The sequence below is a fragment of the Odocoileus virginianus genome, chromosome 7 (assembly GCF_023699985.2).
Source record: "Odocoileus virginianus isolate 20LAN1187 ecotype Illinois chromosome 7, Ovbor_1.2, whole genome shotgun sequence".
NCBI classification, from domain to species: Eukaryota; Metazoa; Chordata; class Mammalia; order Artiodactyla; family Cervidae; genus Odocoileus; species Odocoileus virginianus.
In genome coordinates this window covers 64,280,269-64,293,829 of record NC_069680.1, presented here as the reverse complement: position 1 = coordinate 64,293,829, position 13,561 = coordinate 64,280,269, and the positions used below count along the sequence as shown (strand labels likewise).

The window sequence follows — 13,561 nt, the reverse complement described above, 5'->3', positions numbered from 1 at the left end:
TGCCACTGGGACTGGAAAGTGTATCCCCTCAAGGTCACAGTGTCTGGTTCTGTCAGTCAAGGGCAAAGGGGGTGAGGGATGATCAGTCAAACCATTAGTTTTAAATAGGCTAGCAAATTCAAGCTATAGGTGTGGATGAAAAGTCTGCATTGTTTTAAATACAAATATTTTGTACTCTTACCCCATTAGTTCCAGCTTAAAAACTTTTAGGGTCATTTAAAAGCATTCTGAACCAATTCTACACTCCTTAGTCTATCTCTAAGGCTACATCTGCACCCAACCATTATCTCATCTCCAGCTTCTCCCAGCCCCACACACTCCTCTGTGCCCAGCACACACTGTTCCCTCTGCAGTCATGCCTGCCCTCTCTACCTTACTTGATGAAGACCTTGGAAAAAAGATATCTCCAAATCCCTGCTTGGCTGCTGCCTCTTCTGTGAAGTTTCTCTGGTCTTTGCAGGTAGCCCACAGGACTTGAAGCAAACCTGGAGCAATCCAGCTCTGGCACTTGTTAAATGCTCTGTTATTGTCTGTCAAATTACAGAATAAAAGCACTTACACTCTGTTGTCACATTTTGCCAGTTTGTTGTCCTAATTAGCTTTTCTACTGCATGGTCCAGTCATCTTGTATAACTGCCCTAGAGCCTGACCCATAGAAGCTACTTAACAACCACCACATACACTTGTGGTTCCCATCCCTGGCTGCACATTAGAATCAGCTGAAGGAACTTTTGAATCAGCCTAGCACCAAGTCCCACTTGAGGACAGCTAAGACTGTTTGGGGTGGAGCCTATTTATTAGTATTCGTATTTAAGCACCCTGTGCAGTCAACAGTTCAGAACCATTGTTTTATATTTACCAGGAGGATGCCTCAGCATCAAGTGAGATATTCTGAAGACAAGAGGGTGGTAAAAGATTATAAAATTAGCTAACTGTTGCTGGGAGGACAGAGGACTCAGGATCTTTTTGGTTTTGTTTTGAGACTTAAAAGAGTCTTAATAAAGACTCAATTTGTAGCACCAGGCTATAAAAAAGAATGAAACAATACCATATTTAATTTAATGGTTCTCAGTCCTTTGATGGAGAAGGCAATGGCACCCCACTCCAGTACTCTTGCCTGGAAAATCCCATGAATGGAGGAGCCTGGTAGGCTACAGTCCATGGGGTCACTATGAGTCAGACACGACTAAGCGACTTCACTTTAACTTTTCAGTTTCATGCGTTGGAGAAGGAAATGGCAACCCACTCCAGTGTTCTTGCCTGGAGAATCCCAGGGATGGGGGAGCCTGGTGGGCTGCCGTCTATGGGGTCGCATAGAGTCGCACACGACTGAAGCGACTTAGCAGCAGCAAGAGCAGTCCTTTGAATTTTAAAATTGGGGAAAATGACGAAGCTGCCAACTTATAATTTTGATAATAAGGACATTTTTTTAAAAGACCTAATGGCCATCCACTGTCTGCATTACTGGGGCTACCCAGACAGTACTAGTGGTAACGAACCCATGTGCCAATGCAGGAGACATAAGGAGACTGGGTCGGGAAGATCCCCTGGAGAAGAAAATGGCAATCCACTCCAGTATTCTTGCCTGGACAATCCCTTGGACAGAGGAGCCTGGTGGGCTACAGTCCATAAGGTCGCAAAGAGTTGGACACAACTGAGTTGACTTAGCATGCATGCACGCATCTGCATCACAACAAACTGTGGAAAATTCTTCAAGAGATGGGAATACCAGACCACCTTACCTGCCTCCTGAGAAATCTGTATGCAGGTCAAAAAGCAACAGTTAGAACTGGACATGGAACAACAGACTGGTTCCAAATCGGGAAAGGAGTATGTTAAGGCTGTATATTGTCACCCTGCTTATTTAACTTATATGCAGAGTACATCATTAGAAATGCTGGACTGGATGAAGCACAAGCTGGAATCAAGATTGCTGAGAGAAATATCAATAACCTCAGATATGCAGATGACACCACACTTATGGCAGAAAGTGAAGAAGACCTAAAGAGCCTGCTGAAAGTGAAAGAGGAGAGTGAAAAAGTTGGCTTAAAACTCAACATTCAGAAACCTAAGATCATGGCATCCAGTCCCATCACTTCATGGCAAATAGATGGGGAAACAGTGGAAACAATGACAGACTTTATTTTGGGGGGCTCCAAAATCACTGCAGATGGTGACTGCAGCCATGAAATTAAAAGACGCTTGCTCCTTGGAAGAAAAGCTATGACCAATCTAGACAGCATATTAAAAAGCAGAGACATTACTTTGCCAACAAAGGTCCGCCTAGTCAAAGCTATGGTTTTTCTAGTAGTCACGTATGGCTATGAGAGTTGGACTATAAAGAAAGCTGAGCACCGAAGAATCAATGCTTTTGAACTGTGGTGTTGGAAAAGACTCTTGAGAGTCCCTCGGACAGCAAGGAGATCCAACCAGTCCATCCTAAAGGAAATCAGTCCTGAATATTCATTGGAAGGACTGATGCTGAAGCTGAAACTTCAATATTTTGACCACTTGATGCGAAGAACTGACTCTTTTGAAAAGACCCTGATGCTAGGAGACATTGAAGACAAGAGAAGGGGATGACAGAGGATGAGATGGTTGAATGGCATCACCAACCCCAGCAGACATGAGTTTGAGTAAACTCTGGGAGTTGGTGATGGACAAGGAGGTCTGGCGTGCTGCAGTCCATGAGGTTGCAAAGAGTTGGACGTGACTGAGTGATTAAACTGATGCATCTGCATTATTACAAAAAAGAAAGAACTTTCTGAATAAAGGATAGTCCCGCCCATGAAATGAAAGTGGATGACTATATCAACAGGTACATTTTTTTTCTGCCTCTTTTTTTCCCATTTCAATGCAGACATTGAAACTTTACTTCTGAGTCTGGCTACCTGACCAGAGTGCATTCAGGAATCACTGGACTATTTTACACTTTTCCAGGGGCAAAAGTATAGATCATGTTCGATCAAATCATTAACAATTTTCTCCAACATGCTCAACTCAATGTGCTCAACTAACTAGAGATGGTTTTCTCTTATTCTACCTTTAATACAGAAAGAAAATATACAGCTCAAAGAGACAGTGGCAAAGGAATATGGAAGAGAGCACCAGAATAAAAGTAGGCACCAGATTTTTATCCATCTCTGCCAACTAATGTGTGTCCTTGGACAAATCCAGAGTGGCAACATCTTGAAACTCATCTCTGCTCTTAGTAATTTATTATTGGCTTACCTGTGATTCCCAAAAGGTCATTGTTCTTGTATATAAAGTTTCTAAAGAACTGATGAAACAGTGAAACTTCTAAATATGTTTTTTCTTACTGTATCTTTTAATTATAACATACATATTTGTCATAGAAAGTGTGGATAATAAAGAAAAAAGGGAGAAAGGTAAACAGAAATTAGTTGTAAGTCCTGACACTGAAAGATAATATGTTGGCATCTATTCTAACTTTTTACCTCAATCAATATTCCTATTGTGACTGAGGTTTGGGATAAATTTTTCAGCTAAGGAAACTGAAGTAGTAAAAAAAAGTAACTTACTAGGACTTACTAGAATATTGCAACTTCTCAGACAGTTTGCACATATGATAATTATTGCATATCTGTATGATAACCACTCCAATTTTTTGATGGAATTGCAGACAGAGGGCCTGAATTAGCCTTTCCAGCTATAAGGTTCTCAGTGCAGTCCACATCCCATCATTCAAGTTAGCAAGTCAAAAACATCTTAAAGGCAGTTGAGAAGATCAGCCTGGTGAGCAGTTTAACCTGCTTTATACCTTTCCCAGTATTAGTAACAAAACTGCTTGTGGGAGACCATGGTTGAGAGCTTGCTTGATCATAACAACCTTGGCCGGAAACTTCAGGGTTGGGATTGGGTTCATTTGTATAGTTCCCAAATTGCCCTGTACATGGTATTCATAAATGATGTTGAGTAAAATAAAAAGTTAAGGATCTGTTATCTATTTGCTTATCTTATAACATTCATCTGCTCTTATAAAATTCATAAAGCAGACTGTAAACTTCATAAGCTTAAATATTTCCTGATGTCATATACATCATGTGTGCATGCTCAGTTGTTTCCATCGCTTCCGGCTCTTTGCGACCCTATGGACTATAGCCCGCCAGGCTTCTCAGTCCATTGGATTCTCTAGGCAAGAATACTGGAGTAGGCTACCATGCCCTCCTCCAGAGGATCTTCCCAACCCAGGAATTAAACATGCATCTCCTGCAATGCAGGCAGATTCTTTACCCACTGAACCTACCTGGGAAGTCCCATAAACTTCACAGGCATTCATTAAATATATAAAGGTTGGATGAATACATTCCCTAACCACTGTAAAACTGTACTTTCTGCTACTTAATCTAAAACCATTTTTCTAAGTTATGTATGTTTGTTGGAGAATTTTTAAACATTAACATTTTTTAAACATTAACATTTCAGCATTTGATCAATGGGTATGTTTTATTTATAATATACATTTGGTTTTTCTCTGCTATGTATATATGTGTACACACACACACACACACACACACACACACAAACATACATATACACACACAGGTATATATAAATACTTATATATATATATACACACATATATATACACACAGACTTGAAACTACACCCATCTCAAGTTTCTAAGATCAAGAATACCATACTTTGAGGAAATCCTCCTACTCCCACAACTATTTTAGCCACGCACTTTTGCAGTTTGTGACATATTGGTCACCTATTGTGACCAGTTTGTGACTATGTGGCTCACTTCAGTAGCCAATGTGACTTGGCATATCTACTAGCTGGGACTGATATCTTCCTTTTTTTTTCTGTTGCAGTGCCACACATCTAATGATAACCTTTAATAAAGAGTCTATGATGGCTCCTGACTCTGCTTCCTAAAGATCATCAATTATGATGATCTAAAATAACAACTCCAAGTTCAGTTTATTTGTAGTTTGTAGTATCTCAATCTATGGCAAGGCAAAGAGATTACTGTTCACCAAGTATTCCCTATGTTCCCCTATATTTCATAGCCTTCCTTTCAGTTTGGTTAGATCATGTGGCTAGTTTCAGCCAATGGACTCTGAGCAGAAGTGGTATGTATTACTTCTGGGTCAAGGAAGTTAAGAACCAGGATAGTGGTTCTCCATGCCTCTCTTTCCTTGCTGAAGCATCTCAGAAGCCATGTGTTACAGACGAGAAGCTACAAGTCGGCAGAGTCACTATCAGCCTGGACCCCTGAGTAACTAAATGGAGAAGACTCCCCAAATCCCACAATTGGTTTTAATGTGTAACAGGAGAAATAAATTTTGTTGTGTTAGGCCAAAGAGATATGTGTTGAAGTGTGTCTATTACAGCAATCACTAGAGTTGCAGAACCTAAATAAATGTATTTCCTAAGTGCAGTACTTTACAAATACCTTTTAAAAAATGTCAGTATCTGTGTCATTGAGGTAAAAACACTTCCCTCCTCCCAATTATCCTTTTTCTCCAAGCACCCCAGCTGACTGCCCTTTGACCACAGTTGTGATGGATATATCAGATATATCATATTATGTTGGATTTCCCCCAGGATGCTTTAGTAAAACTGTTGATGAGATGAAGGGAATTAAACAGTGGATCCAGGACTTCCCTGGTGGTCCAGTGGCTAAGACTTTGGGCTCTCAATGCAAGAGCCCCAAGTACCTTCCCTGATCAGGAAACTAAATGCTGCATGCTGCAACTAAGACCCAGTGCAGCCAAATAAATCAATATCAATAAATGGATATATTTATTTAAATTTTAAAGATATAATGCTTAAAAAAAAAAAAGAAAAGGATCTGTTTCTTCATGTAAATAAAAACTGAAAAATCTGGGGCGGTAGTGTCATTCTCAGGCTAGAATCTACTGTATTTCTGAACACAGTAGAAAAACTAAGTTGGAATCACTTTACTACTTTAGCATGGCTTTGTTGGTTTCCAAATAATTAATTTTGTCACCACTGTAAGTTGAATTTTTGAAATATGGGTGTTTCTTGGAAAAACTGCTGCTTCTTAAGAGAAAGAAATTCTGCCCCAGTTCATTCAGTGTCCTTTTTTGCAGTTTCTCAGCCTTTCTAGTCTTGGAGCTCTAAGAAATGACAAATGATATAGGAGCTGATTTGCAAGGTGGCTAAGAGAAGTGCATTTTGTTCCTGTCAATTAAAGAAGGGGGACTCATGTTGGGCATGGTGTTGTATAATTCTGTGGCTCCACTCAAAACCTCTTAGGATAAACAGCGTGGGAACATGGGATGCTGAAGTGGACTGCAGGAACATGTTGGCTGAGCATGGCTTTTAAGTGCTTGGCCTAACAATATTATTAATAACAGCTACCACTTACAGAGTACTTACAGGGCTAAGTGATTTCCCTGAATTGGCTCATTTGATCCTCACAAAAATCTTCTTTAAATACTGCTATTATCCCCCATTTTACAGACTAGGAAACTGTGGCCCTGAGGTGCTGAGTGGCTGGCTGGAGGTCAGAATTCCCTTTACCTGTTCCTTGATGAAGTATGAACTCAAAGCCAGGCTCCAGTCACGGCCCCATGGGAGTGGCCCTGCGGGGCTGTACTGAGCAACCTGCCCTCCTTTTGCACGGCCCACTCAGCGCCTGTGGACCAGCGGCAACCCCTGAGGTGCACACGACCTCAGCCAGGGCGCCAAGGTCCAAGGCTCTTGGCCAGAGAGGGAGTTGGCTCCACCAAGAAAGGGAAGGCACGGGAAGGCTGCAGGCCAGGAAGGCGAAGCGGCCTCTGGGGCAGAAAGGAGGCGTCCTGGCACTCGATGGAAAAGAGAAAGTGACAGAGAAGAACCTCCAGGCAGGCCTCCAGGGGTCCAGAAGCCGAACCACTTCCAGGCTGTGAGAACACAGGAAAAACTACTTTCTGGTATGCCAAAACCTCTCACTTAATTTTGATAAGAATACTTTTTAGAGAGAGAGAAATGAGTGAGGATACTAAGCTCCCAGTAGGTGGATGCTGCAGCAGAGACTCCGGGGTGCAAACCCGTGTCCGTGGCGCTGTCCCCTGCCAGCCAGCGGGAGATATTCTGCACCTTTGTGTTTCCACATCCCACGTGCCATCTAAGTCACTCCGCTGTCACCGCGAAGCCCGGGGCCGCTGGATACAAAATAATTCCAGAGAGACCTCCCTGAGCGGGGGCTGGGCTCAAAGGCTCCTTTTTGGCGCAATGGAGCATCAGCTGCTAAACTAACTAAAGTTGCTAAACTAGCCCAGCTGCTGTTTTGTCTTTTAGTGTGAATTCATGAACAGGTTGCGGATGTCTCTGCAGTATGTGAGTGAGTCTCTTTCTGAAAGAATTCACCTTGCTGAAGGGCTGATGTCTGGCACAGAAAACTCGCAGGGCTCAGCTGGCTTTGACAGGAGCCTTCCCTTCCCTGCTCGGCCACCTCCCGGAACCCCACGCCACATGCCCCCACCTCCCGAGCTGGCATGGCCTTTGCAATCCGGGATCCTGAGCCCAGCCTTCCCTCTTGACCCTCCCTGGTGGACATGACCCCAGTGGCCTGCACAGACGGAAGCAGGGAAATCAGTCAGAAGGTTCTGGAAACTGGCAGGCTCCCTCCCAGACAACCTCTGCTCCATTCTGAAAATGTGCCTGCCCCTGGGGGAGGTCCAGTCTGAGCATCACCACCAGCTTGGCATCAGCCATCATGCAGAAAGGGTCATTTCAGGGAGTATGATCCCAGATAACTGTTACTCTAGCAGAAAGCAATTAACATGTGGATGGGACATTATCCTGAGTCCTATGGGTTTGTTTAAGCATCACATCCAACTCCTTGCCACCACCTTTCTCAATATGAATGTACTCAGTTTCTGCCACGGTCATCCCATTTACCTCCTGGACCTGGATCTCCAGTGTAAAGCCAAGGATACGGGAGCAGGCATAACCCATCTGGTTGCCTGGGCTGCTGCTTTACCCAAAATGAGCCCGTGTTCTGACTGAGACTAGATCGGAATTGATGTGATACAGTTTTAAAGAAAGTCTGATATATTTTAAAGAATATATAGTCCCACACGAACACTTTAACAAATGACAAAGGGCTTCCCTGGTGGCTCAGTGGTAAAAAATTCACCTGCCAATGCAGGGGGACATAGGTTCAATCCCTGGTGCAGGAAGATCCCACATGCCAGGAGCAAGTAAGCCCATGTGCCACAACCACTAAGCCTGTGCCCTAGAGCCCATGCTCTGCAACAAGAGAAAACACTGCAATGAGGAGCCCACACACCACAACTAGAGATAGCTCCTGCTCACCACAGATAGAGAAAAGCCCACTCAGCAAGGTAAACCCAGCAGCGCCAAAAACAAATAAGTACAAATTTTTTAATGAGGAAAAGTATAAATAGCTAATAAACATGTGAAAAATCTTCAGACCTACTAGTTACTAAAGATGTGTGAGATCCTATTTTTCCCCGTCCAAATAAGCAAAATGAAAGCATTGGGTCCCCCCACACTGGCCTGGGTATGGTAAGTGTGACACTCTCTCTGGGAGCATAAACTGATGTGAAGTTTCTGGAAAATATTTGACAGCGTTTATCAAGAGCCTTAAAAATGCTCCAGGCAGATGAGTGGACTCTAAAGCAGGGGCGTGGGGGCCAAGCAAGTGTGAGTCCTGATCTCACCAATCCAGCTGTGTGCCCAGAGACAAGTCACTCTGCCTCCTTTAAAGCTCGTTTCTTCACGTATGAGAACAATGGGGTGCTTCTCCCTACCTCACAGGGCTGTTGTGAGGCTGAGGGAAAAAATAGAGTGCTTGACACACAGGGGTGGTAGCTGTAGTGGTTGTTATTTTAAATTTCTTTGAGCCAGTAATCTGGACTGTCCCAAAGAAATAATCTGACATATAGGCAAAGAAACATGTCTATCCAGTATTACTTTTTTTTGCCCTCCCTTGCACCCCCAGCATGTGGGGTTCCCCGACCAGGATCAAATCCATGCCCCATTCAGGGGAAGTGCACAGTCTTAACCACTGGATTGTCAGGGAAGTCCCTCCAGTATTACTTATGATCATAAAAACAGGGAAACAATGCATCCAGCATTAGGAGAAAAGTTAAGAAAGTTATGGTACAGCCATGTGGTTTCAGATATAAACTCAGCTAATAGCATATGATATGCACTGCTCTGTACCTTGCTTTTATTTCACTTAACAGTGTAACATTTCGCAAATTCCATGTGTCTATAGGTTAAATGCCTAGCACTGGAATTATTGAATCAAAAGATGTGTATTTAAAAATTTACAGTTATGGCCAACTTGCCCCACAGAGGTTCCAATGCACACTTGGACAAAGATATCAGAAGGCCTGTTTCTGAAGCTCTCCACATCAGTGTTATCAACCTTTGTTCTTGGCCAAGGTGAAAGTGGTATTCTATTGAAATTTCAATTTGCATTTCTTTTATTGTGAGTGAGGTTGAGCACCTTTTCATATGTTTAACAGCCATTTGTGTTTCCTTCTCACTGAATTGTCTGCTTTTGGCCTCACTTTCTATTGAGTAGTAGGTCTCTTTTTTTCCTTCATTCATTTAGCTCTTCAGTTGAAACATATGCAAATTCTTTCTTCTGGTTTATCACTTATCTTTTGATTTTTTGTGTGGTTTTTGCCATTCAGCTTTAAAATAAAAAACACACTGTCAAGGTTCTAGGAAACTGCTCATTCTGTGCTGTGACATACTGTATTGTCCTAATCCATTGACTCTTCTTGCTCTTTTTGAGCTCCTTGAGGGCTGGGACTGTGACTGTCCGCTTCATCACTTGAACCCCTGATAAGCACCCAAAAGATACCTGTTCAGTGATTGTGGTTCCACTTAGTGAGTAAGTGCCAAACAGCTGTGCCTCCTAGGTAAATCTGCATAGTGCACAAGGAAAAAATATTCTCCTGCCCTATCCACTTCTGCCACAAGACAGTCACAGTCAACTTGTAACAAAATGTGTGAATTTTCAAGGTATTACCCCAGCCTCTCTGCTGGCTCAGATGGTCAAGAGGCTGCCTGCAATGCAGGAGACCAGGGTTTGATCCCTGTGTTGGGAAGACCCCCCGGAGAAGGAAATTGCAAGCCACTCCAGTATTCTTGCCTGGAGAATCCCATGGACAGAAGAGCCTGGCAAGCCCCAGTCCAAGGGGTCCCAAAGAGTCGGACACAACTGAGGAAGTAACACTTCACTTCACCCCAAGACTCAGATGTTAGCAGCCTCAATATTCAAGGTCACACTGAGAGTTGACCGGTCCACCGCAGCCTCCCACCTGGCCAGCCCCAGCCCACCATCCCAGTGGGACACACAGCCCCTCAGGGACTCAGCTCCCTGCTGAGTGGGCTTGGGCCGGGGGGCGAGTCCTCCCCTACAGGGCCTGGGGCAGCTCCAGAAGACTACTTCTCTTCTCAGGGACCTAGGAGGAAAAGCAGAGTTCCTTTCCAACAGCAAAGAACAGGGTGGCCCAGATTGTGCTATGCAAATGATTAACTCCAATCCACAGAAAATTCAGAGCATTCCTGGATTCACAAGGAAGAATCAAGAAAATTCAACATAAAAAAAAAAAAAAAGGAAAAAGAAGTGTATAGAACAACTGTCCACCTTTGGCAGAGGTGGGTCAGGCTGCTGTCAGGGTCTCACATACTGCTTGCTGTTCAGGGGCAATGTTGGGCAGAGGCAGACAGGTACACCTTGACCCCAAAGCTCATTTTATTTGGCAGCTCAGCCATTGGTATTGTTTTTTTCTAACAGCTGTTCTCCATGAGCAAGGGGCATTGAAAGGCTGTGTTCAGGCGTCCCATTCTGCTTTACTAAAACGGTTAGCCTCTTCCCAGAAAGCATGATGGAGCCACTCTAAACAATGATCTCTCCCATACCAGAAATATTGGAAATATCTTTTTATCTTTACATACCCTAAAGGCTTTTTTGGGCAGGCGCCATGGCGGGTGCAAAAGTGGCAAGAAGAAGCCCCTGAAGCAGCCCAAGAAGCAAGCCAAGGAGATGGACGAGATGAGGCATGCAAGCAGAAACAGAAGCAGCAGCAGAAGAAACTAAAGGAGCTAAAAGCCAAAGCTGCAGAGAAAGGCCCCCTGGCCACAGGTGGAATTAAGAAATCTGGCAAAAAGCAAGCTGTTCCTTATGCCTGAGGCGATGATGATTCTTAGCTCCATTCCTGTTTAAACATCTGGATTGCCTGCCATAACATCTGTTGCCATCTATAGCTAGAATGAAATGTTGTCTTGGAATCTATTGTATATTTAAGAGTACACTTGTGTAAAAAAAAAAAAAAAAGACTTTTATTTTTTTTGCCATGTGGCACAGCTTACGGGATCTTGGTTCCCCAACAAGGATTGAACCCAGACCCTGAACAGTAAGAACAAAGAGTACTAACCACTGGACAGACAGGGAATTCCCAAGACTTTTTAATTTTTAACTTCTTATTTTGAAAAAAACAGTAAAATTTACAGAAATATTGCAAAAACAATTCAGTGAACTCCCAAACCCTCCTCATCTATTTTCACCAATTATTCTTATTTTTGCTACATTTGCTTTACCATTCTTGATAGGGGTTTTTTTCCCTGTGGCTCAGCTGGTAAAGAATCTGTGTGCAAAGTGGGAGACCTGGGTTCAATCCCTGGAGAAGGGAAAGACTACCCACTCTAGTATTCTGGCCTGGAGAATTCAGTCCATGGGGCTGCAAAGAGTCAGACACGACTGAGTGACTTTCACTATCCTATACACTACATACCATTATTATCTTTTTTTTTTAAATTATCTTTTAAATGAACTATTTGAAAGCAAATTGTAGACTTTTACCCCTAAACATTTTCATCTTTGCTGTTAACAGTGAAGACATCCTCTTATAATCACAATACAGTTATCAAATTCAGAAAACTTAGCATTGTTAAATTACTGATATCTAAACTGAAGTGAAACTCCAATACTTTGGCCACCTGATGCAAAGAACTGACTCATTGGAAAAGACCCTGATGCTGGGAAAGATTGAAGGAGGAAGGAGAAGGGGGTGACAGAGGATGAGATGGTTGGATGGCATCACTGACTCAATGGACATAAGTTTGAGGTAAGCTCCATTAGTTGGTGATGGACAGGGAAGCCCGGTGTGCTGCAGTCCATGGGGTCACAAGGAGTCGGACACGACTGAGTGACTGAACTGAACTGACCTGAATCTGTAGTTCACACTCGGATTTCACTGTGTGTGTGCTCAGTAACGTCTGACTCTTTGTGATCTCATGGACTGTAGCCCGCCAGGCTCTCTGTCCATGGAATTTTCCAGGCAAAAATACTGGAGTGGGTTGCTACTGCCTCCTCCAGGGCATGTTCCCAACCCAGGGATTGAACCCATGTCTCCTGAGTCTCCTGCACTGCAGACGAATTCTTTACCACTGAACCACCAAAGAAGTCCCTCAAATTTTGCTAATTGTCCCAATAAAGCCTCCAAAAGCTCCTTCTTTACCAGACCAGGATCCAATCTTGGTTGCAGTTAGTTGTTCTCTCTTAATTTATTTTAATCTGGATGAGTTCCTCCACCTAGTGTTTATGATCTTGATTTTTTCAAAGATTGCTGGTCAGTTGCTTTGTAGAATTTCCTTTAGTTTGGTTTTTCTGATGTTTCTCTATGGTTAATTTCAGTTTATAAATTTCTGATAAAAATATTTTTAATTGTTCATGATTCTTGTATATTATAACCAGATTATCAAATGAGTCATATTTTGAAACAAGTTTTTTCATTATAGTTCATGTTCACTTGTGGCTGACTTCTTAAAACATTATTTCTTATATTTTTGAACTATCTCCTTTTGGTAATTTTAAACATGGTTAATTTTTTTTGTTTGCATTTAGTATTTGTTCTTTTGAACACAGATGAGGGAGTCTCTCTTGCTGGTTCATTCTCTGTCAGTTTTGTTTTTTATATCTGTTTATAATAGGGATATTGACATCTTATTTTGAAATAGAAGTAATTCCTCCCATTACCATACCATGCATGAATGCATGCGTGTGTGCTAAGTCACTTCAGTTGCGTCTGACTCTTTGCGAGCCTACGGACCACAGCCCACCAGGCTCCTTTGTCCTGGGATTCTCCAGGCAAGAATACTGGAGTAGGTTACCATGCCCTCCTCCAGGGTATCTCCCCGACCCAGGGATCAAACCAGCGTCTCTTCTGTCTCCTGCATTGGGAGGTGGGTTCTTTACCACTAGTGCCATCTGGGAAGCCCATACCATAAGTTTCTCTTATTCTCCTTTGTATCCCTTTACCTAGCAATAATACCCGGTACCAGTCAGGAAACCTCTGGGAAACACTGGTTGACTCAGTGAATAAATTTAGTGGCTAAGTACTGAATTTTCTGAATCCAAGTTCTATATAAAAAATAATTTTGGTTGCTATTAATTACTGTACACATTGAGAAGTACAGGAATTCAAGTATTACAGTTTTACAAAAATGTCTTCTACTAATGATTTAAGTGTCTCAATCTTAGTATGAGCCCAAAGTCCACCATCTTTGGCTGAAATCCTGCTTGAGTCCTGGTACATTT

The 13,561-nt window shown here is 42.7% G+C and overlaps 1 long non-coding RNA gene across 1 annotated transcript; it reads left to right on the top strand.

Annotated features, from left to right (window-relative positions):
• The first annotated feature begins 990 nt into the window (after positions 1-990).
• On the top strand, positions 991-5,330 carry LOC110134409 (uncharacterized). The gene is made up of 3 exons (XR_002313059.2): positions 991-3,118; positions 3,644-3,756; positions 4,839-5,330. It is a non-coding gene; the product is annotated as an uncharacterized lncRNA (long non-coding RNA).
• Positions 5,331-13,561: the final 8,231 nt, after the last annotated feature.